Genomic DNA, 15,258 nt, shown 5'->3' on the forward strand with positions numbered 1-15,258 from the left:
GTTGAGAGGGATCCACTTCAGCAAGATATTCAAAGATATAAACAAGGGATGCTTGCACTAACCAACCCTCAGCCATGCTTCCCTCAGGCCGTGCTTTTTGCCTCACAAAATCTTTCAAGGTTTTCATGAAGCGCTCAAGAAAAAACATCCACCTTACATGAACTACCCCACAAAGTGCGATCTCATCAATCAAATGTACGAGTAAATGTAATTGAGTAGTCAAAATGGATCGAGGAAAATTTTCCTCCACCAAACAAACCACCTCAACAGATAATACTCGAGCATCTTGCAATGTGTTCGGATCAATTTCCTTCGAGCTCACGTATCTGTCAAGATATATTTGAGAATTGTTTATTTTTGTGTAGAAATTCAAAGATATATAATGAAAAATAACAATGTATACACACCTCACAAGCTCTCCCATCTTGTAAATGATATCACGTACATCTTTGGAGGCACAATGGGATATGCTAGTAGGAAGTACAAACTGAATGTAAACAATATTCATAGATCAAATGATTAGTTGAGGAAAAAGTCATCATACCCCAAAGTTTACACATAGTTACTCCACTAATTACTATATTCATTGTTGAAGATACCCTTACTTGAATCATTTTGTGCCAATCGTGGGACCTCAAACCAGATAGTTGCTCCACACTTCTTTTCCTTTTCTTTATGAAGGCTCCCTTGAGACATCTCATACATCCTGTGGGTGTTCGAAAGCTATATATTTGTTCCTTCACTATTTTTTCCTCATTCTTCGACAACATCCAAGGTGCATGGGGTAGCTCAATCTGTCCTCTGGGTCCAATGCGTGGCTAGGCTCGTCTCATGCAACCAATGTTATGTAAATCCTCCCTTACATTAACTGAATTATGAGCCCCTATCAAGTGATCCCATAATGTAGATACAACATTTTTGAATATGTGCATGGGGTCCAACAGGTGATTGATCTTGAGTTCAGTCTAGCACGAAAGATGAAAAAATATGGAGAACCTAACAAACAAACAATATATTATGTAAACAATTCATCATGCTAAATACTTTAAAGTCAATCAAGAGAAATGCACTTCTTACCGACTCATGCTGAGTGGAGGGTGGCTGTGGGCATTAATCCATCTCTCCTTCCAATCTCGAATGGTTAGAGATTGTGGAGTCATTCCATTAGTAGGGAGAACATATTTGGGATCAATAGGAAGAAATCGATGATGATTGTCGTAGATAACCTTCTTTAAACGTGCCGGCCTAGAGGAAACTAGAGAGGGACCGCAAATAGAACATGCATGATATCCTGACGTGGTTAAACCTGAAAAACAAGTGAATTAATAAAATGCAATTGATTCAAGTCTTGAATTTCAAATATAGAGTTATATACATGTACCTGAACACTCTCCGTATCCTGGAAAGTCGTGCATGGTCCACAACAACATGGCCTTCAATGTGAAATCTCTAGAGGATGCAGATGCACTTGTATCTTGCACCTCAATACCTTCCCATAACATTTCTAACTCTTCAATCAAAGGCTCTAAGTAAATATCCATGTTTTTTACCTTGTGCTTTCGAGGAATCAGAAGGGACAACATCACACATCCCTTTTTAATTGCCATGGATGGAGGAATATTATAGTTCACCAATACCATTGGCCATACACTGTATGATGTGCTTTTGATGCCAAATGGATTGATTCCATCCATACCGAAACCAAGTCTCAAATTTCTTGGCTCTTCTTTGAAAATGGGCCACAAATTATCTATATGTTGCCATGCGGGTGTGTCTACAGGGATCCTCCTTTTTTCATCACTTGAACAATGACTAACATGCCATGACATGAGCTTTCCAATAGACTTACACTTGAACATAAGTTTTATACATGGAACAATCGAAAAATGTCGCAAAACCTTACGAGGCGCATCCATTGACTTCATCTCCACTTCATATCTTGATTCGCCACAAACAGGACACTCTCGTGCGAACTCATGAATCCCACGAAATAAGACACAATCATTGACACATGCATGGATCTTGACATAATCGAGGCCTCCCAGAGATGTCAAGTAATTGTCAAGATTGTGGGAGAGAAGGAAGGAGTCTCACTTGTAGCTTTCTTGCTTGCACAATGGGGGAATACACACAAAGGTGGAGGCTGAAAACAGTTTTCCTCTTCTTAGTTGTGTAAGCCAAAAGAACTCAAGTACAAAGAAATAGAAGAACCCTATATATGGGTCTCAAACCAAACTCAACTAACTAAGGTGGCATACTAACTGAGCCACGAACTAGAGTAGATAAGGATAGCTATCATGTAGCTATTATTCATGGGCAGTGTAGCAACCGCGTCTGCAACTGACAAGTCGGTGACATAAATACACAACGGTCACCCTGGCATATCACGAATGGAGCTCGATATCTCAACACTCCCCCTCGAGCTCAATCCCAATTCCTGCACACCAAGAAGGTCTCTGAACTTGCACAGCTTCTCTGCGCCCAATGCCTTCATGAATATGTCAGCTACCTGATCCTCTGTGCTGACATAAACTAGATCAATAAGACCTAGTAAAACCCTCTTTCGCACATAGTGATAATGCACCTCAATGTGCTTTGTTCTAGCATGATAGACTGGGTTATTTGCCAAGTGTATACTACTCATGTTGTCACAATAAATGACAACTGGCCCATCTGTAGACTGATGCATATCATAAAGTAGCTTATGCAACCAAGCTACCTCACATGCAGCCATTGCTGCACCCCTGTAATCAGCCTCTGTGCTCGACAAGGCAACTGTAGGCTGTTTCTTGCTGCTCCAAGTGACTGCAGCACTCCCAAAAGAGAACACATATCCACTGGTAGATCGTCTATCAGAAATACTACCAGCCCAATCAGCATCAGTGTATCCATGCAACTGTATCTGAACCCCAGTCTCATAAAATAGTCCATACTGCAATGTGGACTTCACATACCTGAGTATGCGTCTAGCCGCATCCAAATGTGGTTTCCTTGGAGCCTGCATAAACTGACTTACCAATCCAACAGCATAGCTCAAATCTGGCCTGGTAATAGTCATATAAATCAAACTTCCTACTATGCATCTGTACATAGTAGGGTCTTCTAGAAGCTCACCTGCATCTGTGCTCAGCTTCACATTTTGCTCCAAAGGAACTGAAATAGGCTTACAGCCTGTCATCCCATATTTGGACAGCATGTCCAATCCATACTGCCTCTGCAAGAGCTGTATCCCACTTGGTGATCCAATCACCTCAATGCCCAAGAAATAACGCAGCTCTCCCAAATCCTTCATCTCAAACTTCTACTTCAATAGCATTTTCACATGAAGGATATCTTCATCACTGTCACCTGTCATAATCAAATCATCAACATAAATGACAAGTAGCATATACCTTTCTTTGTTTTTCTCACATAAAGTGAGAAATTTGCCTTGGAAATCTGAAAGCCAATAGTTACAAGATACTGTCCTATCTTGTCAAACCATGCTCTAGGTGCTTGCTTCAAGCCATACAAGGCTTTCTTCAACCTGCAAACAAACTCAGGATAAACAACATGCACATAACCTGGTGGCTGCTCCATATAGACCTCTTCTTGCAAATCACCATGCAAGAAGGCATTCTTTACATCCATCTGATGTAAAGACCATCCCTTTGATGCAGCCATAGCAATGACTGCTCTTACGGTTGCCATCCTTGCAACCGGACTGAATGTTTCTTCATAGTCAATGCCATATGTTTGTGCATACCCCTTGACTACTAATCTTGCCTTGTATCTGTTCACAGAACCATCTGCATTGTGCTTCACCTTATAAACCCACTTACAACCAATTGTATTCTTACCTTTAGGCAAAGGTACCAATTCCCATGAAGCATTTGCTTCCAAGGCATCCATTTCTTCATCCATGGCTTTCTCCCATTTTTCTTTTCCCATGGCTTACTCAAAAGAAGTGGGTTCTGGTTCCTGTATCACTTTGACCATATATGCATAGTGGATGGCTGTAAATCCATCATATTTCAGCCTATCCACAGGATACCTAGCTCTGGTAGACCTACGCAAAGTAGGCTCACTTCCAGGTGCTCTCAAAACATCCCTGGTCTTCCTTACTCCAGGTGTAACAATAGAGGGGATACCCAACTCATCATCAATGCTCTGTTCTGAGCCACTAGATTCACCATCCACATAAGAGTGACCTGCATTCACATCAAACATGGGCTGATCAACCTTCTCTTTTCCTTTTCGTGATACCTGCATACCACTACCTGCATTGCTTTGAGAAGATTCTCCTGATCTCAATCAGCCTGTCCATGGCGAAGAATGTGAACCACTGCTAGAAGACGCTCCAGGTCCACTAATATTTTGTGACTGCTGCTGTGAATTCTGTGCAGCATTACCATTTTGTGCATCTACATCATCAATCACATTTAGTGGTTTATACCAGCTACTCATCTCATCAAAAACAACATCTCTACTCACTGTAAACTTACGAGTAGAAGGGTTATAGCATCTATACCCTTTTTGCTGCAGAGAGTAATCAATAAAGATGCGCTTCTCAGCTTTTGGATCCAACTTGGATCTCAACTCATCTGGCACATGTACATAGGCAATGCAACAAAAAATTTTCAAATGAGAAATATCTGGTTTCCTACCAGTATACCTCTCCTCTGGAGTCATTCCATGTATTGCTGCAGTGGGAGTCCTGTTCATTATGTAGACTGCTGTAGCAACTGCTTCAGCCCAATAAAAATCTGGCAAGTCTTTTTCATTGAGCATGGCACGAGATACCTCTCCAATATGCCTGTTTTTCCTTTCTGCAATTCCATTTTGTTGTGGGGTATGACTGCATGAATATTGCTGCTTTATGCCATGCTCCTGCAGGAACCTTGCAAACTCATTTGAGAGGTACTCTCCCCCTCCATCTAACCTTAGGCATTTTATCTGCAGGCCTGTTTCTTTTTCAACCATAGCTTTAAGAGTTTTGAAATACCCAAAAACTTCACTTTTCTTTTTCATAAAATACACCCAAACTTTTTTGCTATAGTTATCAATAAAAGTGACAAAATAATGACAGCCTCCAAGAGATGCAGCTTTAGTAGTCCACACATCAGAGTGGATTAATTCCAATGGCTTCTCACTCTCTTGAACATGTCTAGGAAATGGTTTCCTTGCCTGTTTTCCAAACTGACAGGCTTCACATACCTTATGCATTTCTGCAACCTTGAATTTGGGCAATCCTGCAACAATATTTTGGGCATGCATTGATTTAAGTCGCTGTACATTAACATGACCAATGCGTTTATGCCAGATATCAATATCTGCAACTACACCGGTCCCATGTGCAAACATTGCTGCACCCAATTCAGACATGTCTGCATCCAATGTAAACATTCTGACCTTCTTCTTTCCTTTTACTATCAAGCGACCTTTATTTTTCATATCCTCAACAAAGCATCCATGAGGATTAAATCTGACCTGCAAGCCCTGCTCAACCATTTGACCAACAGAAACCAGATTCTTGGTGATATTCGGGACATGAAATACATCGGACAGGTATTTCTTTTTCCCATCCTGCATAGACAAATGAATTTTTCCAATCTGCACAATAGGATGTGCAGTATCATCACCAGTCTCCACAAATCCTGGTTTTTCCATTTTCCTTGCGTCCTCCATCCATTCTGCATGACCTGTCATGTGGTTTGATGCACCTGAGTCAACATACCATACATCATTGCTTTCTTCTGTACTTGTCACAGAATTGTTCATTTGCTGCACCATGAACAAATGCTCATTTCTGTCATCACCCTGTCTACTAGAAGATGCATAATTCCCTTGTTGCAGTTTTCCATTCATGATGTCATTCTGCTTTTTATAGCAGTCTTTAGCCATATGACCCATTTTACCACAGTAGTAGCATTCAACATTACTGTTTGCATTTTGACCTCTTTGCCATCTACCACGACCTCTTTGGCTCCCCCTGCCTCTAGAGTTACCACGTCCTCCTCCATAGGACTGGTTTTCTTGAGTTTGCTGCATATTCTGATTTCTGCCACGGCCTCCAAATCGGCCTCCTCTACCCCTGCCTCTACCTCTTCCAGCATTTGAGTAGAAGACAGTTTCTTTTGAAGTTCCTCCTGAAGAAGATGCACCACCATTTCTCTGCTCCTCAGAAATTAGAAGAGCAATCAACTCCTCAAAATCAGGAAATCTTTCACGAACTGAAATGGATGTCCGAAACTATGCATAATCCTTTCCTAGACCATTCAAGGTCACAGAAACTAAATCATCATCTTCCACTGGCGACCCAATGGAAGCAAGTGCATCTGCAATCTTCTTCACCTTCATGTGGTAGTCATTGATGCTCATATTTTCTCTTTGCACATTATGCAACTCTTGCTTGAGCTGCATTTTCCTGGCTTGAGTATTTGTGCTGTACATTTTTGACAAAGTATCCCATGCCTCCTTTGGCGTACTTGCATCCTGAATATGCACAATCATAGAGTCTGAAATACTGATAGACAGCCAGTACATAACTTTCCTGGCTCTCTCATGCCATGCTTTGAATGCTTGCATTTGCTGTTGATTGGGAACATCAGGAAGAACTGGTTTTTCTTCATTTCCTGCAATAAATTCCCAATATCCTTTTCCCATAAGGAAATTCATCATTCTAAACTTCCATGCTTGGAAGTTGTTCTTGTCAAGCTTTTCAGTTACAATCTGTGAAAGAGAATCAGACGCCATTACAGAATCCTGCAAAAAATTCTGTCACTGCAGAGAGCACAGCTTCAGCCTCACAAGGGCAAATCTGCAAAACTGACGAAAGTGGTATTTGACCACACAGTCACTTCCTAGTGACGATTCTGTAGAACAGTGGCTGCACAGCATAAAACTGGGCCTTTTCCTGAGTGCGTGCAGAAAACTTCCGCCTCCAAAACAGGCCCCGAAATGGCCTCAAATCAAAAAAACAAGGTCGCCAAGGGCTAAAGCCCTTACCCGCAGCATATACATCCCTCTTTCTTTACCGCGAAGGCCGTCTCAACCTGAGACAATGCACTCCTGCACTTTCCGGCTGTGCTACTTGTAGAGATCTGCTCCCAAAACAGAAAATGAAAGCAACACTGCTCCTCTTACCAGAACACCGCGAGCTTGGCTTGCTTTCTTGAGCTCCTTACCACGAACAAGGCTCTGATACCATGTCAAGATTGTGGGAGAGAAGAAAGGAGTCTCACTTGTAGCTTTCTTGCTTGCACAATGGGGGAATACACACAAAGGTGGAGGGTGAAAACAGTTTTCCTCTTCTTAGTTGTGTAAGCCAAAAGAACTCAAGTACAAAGAAATAGAAGAACCCTATATATGGGTCTCAAACCAAACTCAACTAACTAAGGTGGCATACTAACTGAGCCACGAACTAGAGTAGATAAGGATAGCTATCATGTAGCTATTATTCATGGGCAGTGTACCAACCGCGTCTGCAACTGACAAGTCGGTGACATAAATACACAACGGTCACCCTGGCGTATCACGAGTGGAGCTCGATATCTCAACAGTAATGTCTTGCTTGCTCTCTCTTAGTTGGAAATTTGTTTCCTTTTGGAAGCATTTGTTATAATAACTTACATATATTTTTAAAAGTGAGTTAAAAAACCACCAACATATATTTTTGTCTGATTTCAAAATAGAATTAACAATTAATATTATGATTCATATATAAGCCAAACTGAATTGATACCTACTTCAATAACGCATCCAAACTAACATTACTCCATCCATAAATTGTTTGCAAGTTAAGTGTCTCGAGGGACGCACGAAGAACGGAGTACGCACAACCTTCATACAACGGAGTAGATGATGCTACATATAGTGGATCATCTGGCTTCGTAGAGTGACCTTCTCCCTGAACTGGTTCCGAAAATAGATGGTGTACCATGTTGTCCAAAATCTCATCCTCTACAACTTGATGGGGCATTTCATGAGGGCTACTATCATGGTCGTCAGTCTCTACTCTTCTTGAAGACTCTGCCTCCTCGCATCCACGTTTTGCAGCCTCTCCTTGGTCTTGCTGTTAGAGAATACACAAATCAATTCCTCAATCTTACCATGTATGTTGAGTCAATTAATGATGATGCCAAGTTACACAAGTATGTGTATGGGTTGGATCCCCAACTCTCACTGATGTTTCAGCTCAAAATCTATTAGATTTGTTCAAAGTTATTGAGTTGCCTGAGAGGTACTCTCGTATCGCCGAGATGCTTCATTTCAGCATGAATAGCAAAGAGGGGCATCTCAGCCAGTGTTTGGGCAGCAAAGAGAACCTATGTAATCACATTTTGGGTAGCAAAGAGGTGATGTAAGGCTGGGACAGTTTGGGGCAAGTTATGGTGGTGGTAACATGCCATTCAACACACCTAAGATCCCCACATACCCCACTTTTAATGCCTCAAGCCCACAAAGTAATTTTAGGACAACGAATAGCCGAGAGTAGATAATAGGCAAGGGGACATCAATAATAAAAATGCTTTAGTCTTTGGCTTTCCCATGGATTTGTATAAAGAAAGAAAGGAAAAAGAAATTTGTTTCAAGTGTGGCGAGAAGTATATAGCTGATCATGCCTTTAAGTGTGTCTTTAGAAATCCTAAGGCACGAGTTCACAGCATGCTAGTATTTGAGGACTCAAAGGAGGACTCTGAGGACGCACATGTGAGAGCGAAATTTTGATGCCGAGAAGTGCTTAAAAATAGCTAAAAATTACGAATATCAAGGGAAAAATATTCAACATCAAAGGCGGCGGCTCGACCTAGGACGATTTTAAGCGTCAAAGTGCTTTAAAGGCATTCGAGCGACACTTGTTGATTTTTGATAATTTTTTAGACTGCCCTGCGGGTTGTCATGAGTTACCAGCCAATGCGGGATGTCAAGCCAGACGCCCAAGATTTTTCAGAGCTCGAATCGGAGCTAGGACGGGAAAATGGCCACAAAATGGTCAAGATATGAAAAGGTGGACACTTGGGAGGTCAAAATTGGGCATGCCTTTTGAGTTTGGACCCCCTCTCTAAAATTTTATGCATCTTATGAAGCAAAAAACGTGGAGAGAGAATGAGGGATGAAGAAAAAACGTGGAGCAACATGGCGGCCGTTTTTTGTGCCCTCTCATGATGGAGATGGAGTATGCAGGCTAAAAGCAACCCATACAACCGATCATGGGGCTAATCTTCTTCTTTCTTGCTGATCTTATTGCCTGTCTTCGCCCGTACAATGGTGGCCTGAATGAAGAGAGCCAAATCTAGTCTTTCTCTCTCCTCCCTCTCTCTCCTCTAAGGGCAGATTCATGTGGTGAAGAAGAAGAAGAAGAATGGATGACGGATTCAAGAGGAATGAAGATTGCTGATTGTGGACTATCATGAGCATTAATGCTGCTGGAAATCAGTCCCGCGATATGACAAATAAAAACCCGTAACCCGCAAAGAACGGTAATTTCATTTTTACAAAGGAAATTGATGTTTTATGCAATTTGCTTCATGAGTATTTATTCCCATGGGATAATTATGCATCATGTTATTGTTTGCTATGGATTTGATCAATTTATGCTCAGAAAATCAGAAAATCATAAGTGTTGTGATTGAAATTAATGGTGTAAAACCCGTAATAAAACACGCGAAATAGGGAAAAATTGGGTGTTTTTGATATATAAATGGACAATATAATAAGACACACCAAATAAATGTATTTTTGCTGCAAATGAACCTAAGGGCCACAGCCCACATCTCATTTTTTATTTTCAGTTATTTAATATTGCTAAAAAATATAAGAAAAATAGAGAAATTGGGTAAAAATAAGGGAAAAATAGGTTTTGAGTATCCGAAAAATACTAAAAAATAAGATTCATGTTTGTGTATGTATGGGGGGTCTGAAGTATGAGGTTTAGCCTCATTTCAGCCCTACCTTTTTGTTTTAATGAGTTTTTATTGCTTTTCATACAAAAAAAAAAACATGAAAAACATTACCCTAAACCTATGCACCGTGCACAATCTAAACGGCGAGGGGATAAAGAGAATGAGAGTGCTGTTTAAGTGCTGAGAGAAAGAAAAGGCTGATTGGTTTCATCTATGCATATCATATAGATCGGTCATTGATTAAAAATTAAGAACCTAGTAGCACTGCTAGGTTCATGCAACGTTGCATACGAGCAATAGTCAAAATCATTGAAAGAAATGTTTTCCATATATGCACAAATGGTGATTTTTTAATTGTTTGAGCACATGGACATTTACAATTTGCATGAAGCATAAAATGATAAAGGGTATCAGACAATACCTCCTGGATGGATAGCACATGTATTCTCTAGATCGTGACCCGCATTGAGTGAGTAAGTCGTCCTAAGTTGTAGGCCAGGCGTTGGGTCCTAAGGGAAAGAAAGTGAGGAAAATGGTACATTCCTTGATACGATCAATTGGTACCTTGAGAAGACTATGTGCGAAATGTTATATATGTTTAGCGACACATCGAGGGGCCAATTCCCAAGGTGTAGGAGAGTCACAGTGAGGTAGAGGCAGTCAGCCGTGGGAGGACCTCCTATGTTTGTACTTCGTGCTATTTGGCAATGTGCTGGGACTCCCTTTGAGGAGTGTTAATTGAGTTAGAGTTGGACTATGAGACATGATACAAATGCAAGATGTTTAGGAAGATGATGTATGTGTCATCCACGCTCCTGGTCCGCGAGGCCGTGGGGTTGTTGAGCGCATGATAGAGGTCCGGCTAGTGCTATAGCCAGTGCCGGTCCATTTTAGGTCCCATCAGTGGTGCCTCTGCTGGGAGCTGCCTATAAGTGGCAGCTCTCGAATCTAGGGTTTCAAGGGACCCTAAATTATCCATAAAATGGGGTTTGTTCAAGGATGGAAAAACTTGGCTTTCCCCATACAAAACTTACTAATGGACTTAGTTAGTTATGTAGAGCATGAGTCCTCTGCAGAAGATAATTTATGTGATGAAAAGAGTAGCCCAGTAGTGGTTACCCCATCCTCTAAAACAATGGCATGGGCTAGAGAGATCATGTTTAACCATCCATCAACCTAGAGAGCATGAAACAAGCATGTTGGAAACTATGGTAGTTGTGGCATCAACAAGTCATCATGCTAAAGCCATAATGCCATGGAAAAATGCAGATATACGATGGAATATGCTTGTGGTTGAAACATTCCATGTAATGGGCCACCATGACGACATAGTAGGCATCACAAGGACGTTAGAAGCCCTAGCTGTCAAGGTAAAACCGTTGCTTAAAAGGCACGGTTCCCAAGTTTTAAGAAGTGGTAATGATAAATCTGCTTTAGATAAGGACCAAAAGCTCTTATATAAAACCGTTATGGACTTTCCTTCTCAAGGGAAAGGTATGGAAGACCCTCTAAGAGGGGATCAAAATGACATTTTGAAACTTATAGGACTCCCTAGACCACTCAGTGAGTTGGCAGAAAGGGATGTCAATGAGGATATTAACCTCCCTACACCGGAAAGGGTAGGGAAGGAAGAGGTTAAAGATCCTAAGAGGCTGGACCCATATCATGGTGAATATGAAGATTTTAATGACCTGGTGTTGATCCCAAAAGGAAGGACTAAATGACCTCCTCTTTATAGGGATCTCCCAGTGTTTTATGGGTTGCCAAATGAGGATCCGATGATTCATTTAAGAGAATATGACCTAACTTGCATTGCAAGTGGGTTCGATGATATACATCGGATGCTCGTATTCCCAAGTACCCTAAAGGGAGAGGCAAGGAAATGGTACTAGAGCCTCCCAAGAGGGTCGATCAAATCATTTGAGGAGACTTGTGATAGATTTCTAGAAGAGTATGAAAAGGAGCTCCCTATGATTCAGGTCTTAGGGCACCTTATGCAGTTTAGACAGGAGTCTTATCTTTCTGTTAAAGAGTATGCTAGAGTCTTTGATAGTACTCTTAGGCTTTGGCCAAGAAGAGCCAGTGCACTACCAGATGATGTGCTATGTGAGCTCTTTTTGAATGGCTTAGAGATTAATACGCAAATCTAAGTGGGATTGCGGAATCCTAAGTCGTTAAGGGAAGCAAAAATGCATGCCATTGATTATGAGGGTCATATTCAGAGATGTTGGAAAAACTTTTGGAGTTTTCCCCACTCAGTACAAGTGCATCCTAGCTTCCAATCATTTCTGCAAGAAGACAGCTCACTTGATACCAAGGTAGCCTATGAGGGGAACCTTGGTGGCCAAAATTTCAAAGCAGAAAATGGCCATCCTATGAGTAGTAATGACATGCCTATCAGTGAAAAGATTCCAAGCTATGCAAGTCCCATTAGGGCTTGCAACACTTCCACGAAAGGTAGTTGTGATGGCAATATGGATAGAACCAATGGGCCTATGAGTGTTGATAAGCATTCTGTGTGTGGTTCTAATTTTGTTGCTAGTAAGGCTCTTGAGAGACTTTGGTGTCGGAATCATGATTTCGGGTGGATGTTTTCCCTTCAGTGAAAGCATGGTTCTTATGGGAAAAAATTTGCAGTATGGACGCAAACAAGTAAAGGCATCTTTTGTAAAGAGGATGAAACATGCTAAAAGTCTACCTGTGCTTCACAAAGGTCATAAGGATGTGAGGCCATTTGGCCATAGGGATAAGTTTGCATTGAGTTCATTAGACCAGTGCAGCAAATTGAGGGAATGCAAGAATATTAAGGGAAATGTGAGATGGGTTTGGAGACCCAAAATCTCCAAAAGTATGGCAGGAGTGTCGGATGCAAGACCAAGGATCCCATTTGGATATATTCTGTTGAACCCCCAAGAGGATAAGACTGGATATACATCTGACAATATACACTGCCTTGGGATACACCCATGTGATATGCCTAGGCTTGAAGCTCTACCTAGTTTGGGCCGTAGCACTGATTTATGTGAAAACCCAAATAGGAGGGGTTCGAATGAGTACAAAGCTATGATTATTTTTGCCAAAGGAGCCACTCAACCGCTTGAATGACCAGTTTATTTGGATGATAATAAATGTAGGACATGCGAGCCCATGGAGGCCGTTCATTCAGCTCATAGTGCCCAACAAGGGATCGGTCTTATTGATGAGTTATTTGTGGAAAGGCTTGGACTTGTAGCTCTACAAAACCAGGAGATTATAAGAAAAAAACCCATACAAGATCAAGCTTTTAGCTAACTTGCATGAGTAGCATGGGGCTAGTCGACCTATGATATGCTATCTTTGGTACCGTGGGTAGTCTGAGAGGGTGTGATGTATATGCCAAGGACATCAGTATTACGTGGACTAAAATGGCCTATCTAGTTTTAAGCTAGGAAGGCTAGCTGCTTTGGATATTACCTCGAGATCTCGTTAGGCCAAGAGGGCCGATTAAGTTTTGTAGTGAAGTGTTTTATTTCATTAGGCCAAGAGGGCTAGTAATTTGTTTAGTGTAGGTATGGTTAATGGTTTCTGGTTTGAGTTCTGTGCTAGACAGGTTCGAAGAAGAGCTTGGAAGGAGCCCTTTGTTGTGTGAAAGCTTCTTGTGGCCCTATCTAGGTGATATCCCTTCTTTATGAGTATTGTGGTTTTTATACTATACATGTTTGTGTACATGTTAAGGGGTTTCTCGTTTCTTATTGGGGACCGGCGTCCAAGGCATGAAGTCCCAGGTTTAGGTTAAGTATGTCGGAAGAAGGTCTGAGTAGTCGTTGCCTCCTGTAAACACATTGCTAAGCATCAAAATACCTGTTTTAGACGGAAGTCCTAGTGGCCCTGTTTTGCTAGCCTGCTAGGCAGCCGTTCTAGGAGTTCCTGTTAATTGTGAGGTAGTTAGAGAAGCCTGCCAAAAGAAAAAAATAATGATGATAAAGAAAAAGAAACCCTGAATATCTTAAAGACAATAAATATATACAAAGGTGTGTAAAAAGGAGTTCTAACCCCTATCAAATAAAAGAAAAGAAACAAAACTTTATATGCAGTTGATCATTACCTAGCGAAGGCCTGGTAGGTTCCTGGGGACGGGTCAGACCCAGGGTCGATGCCTTGTCTTCCTAGGGGTGGCATCTTGCTGGAAAACAAGAAATTAAGGAAGGTTGGAGTGAAAATAAAAGTGAGCGTCAGAAAAGGATTAAGTGTCGCCTTGCGAGGGCTTGGTAGGTTCTTGGGTACCGAGACAGGACCTGAGACCGATGCCCTGTTCTCCTTGGGTCACTATGCTCAGCTCCCTCCTTTTTACATGCCCGAGTATGTCAATGAAGTAAAAACCCTAAATGAAGAAATGTGCTACAAGAAAATACTTCTTGATCAAGCTATAGGAGTCCTCGCCTAGTAGGAGCTCCTGGTTGTGTTGTCCTGGGTTAGGTAGGTAGTTCATACCACCCCTTAGGGCAACCTCTTTGATAGTTCTTTTTAGTTTGGCCATGTTGGAGCAGTTGGTTAGTGACTAGCTTCGGACTTTTATTAGATTATACTAGGCCTACTCCTCGTGGATGTCATGCCTTGATTCTGTCAAGGGGTTGGGTGAGAGCATTGTGCTGTGTTTAATATGTATCTATTTTCTATCAGCTTGATGCTTCCTTTGGTTGTTTTGTGCAGATCTACTGTGGGATTCAACGGGCTGAGTCGCCCTATCCCATGGTCACCAATGAGAGAAGAATTTTGATGCCGAGAAGTGCTTAAAAATAGCTAAAAATTACGAATATCAAGGGAAAAATATTCAACGTCAAAGGTGGCGGCTCGACCTAGGACGATTTTAAGCGTCAAAGTGCTTTAAAGGCATTTGAGTGACACTTGTTGATCTTTGATAATTTTTCAGACTGCCGTGTAGGTTGTTAGGAGTTACCGGCCAATGCGGGATATCAAGCCGGACGCCCAGGATTTTTCAGAGCTCGAATCGAAGCCAGGGCAGGGAAATGGCCACAAAATGGTCAAGATATGAAAAGGTGGACACTTGGGAGGCCAAAATTGGGCATGCCTTTTGAGTTTGACCCCCTCTCTAAAATTTTATGCACCTTATGAAGCAAAAAACGTGGAGAGAGAATGAGGGATGAAGAAAAAACGTGGAGCAACATGGCGGCCGTTTTTTGCGCCCTCTCATGATGGAGATGGAGTATGCAGGGTTGAAAGCAACCCATACAACCGATCATGGGGCTGATCTTCTCCTTTCTTGCTAGTCTTATTGCCTGTCTTCGCCCGTACAATGGTGGCCTGAATGAAGAGAGCCAAATCTAGTCTTTCTCTCTCCTCCCTCTCTCTCCTCTAAGGGCAGATTCATGTGGTG

This window comes from Lygodium microphyllum, chromosome 20 (assembly GCF_053477565.2).
Source record: "Lygodium microphyllum isolate KBCC chromosome 20, Lygodium_microphyllum_v1.1.10, whole genome shotgun sequence".
Classification (NCBI taxonomy): Eukaryota; Viridiplantae; Streptophyta; class Polypodiopsida; order Schizaeales; family Lygodiaceae; genus Lygodium; species Lygodium microphyllum.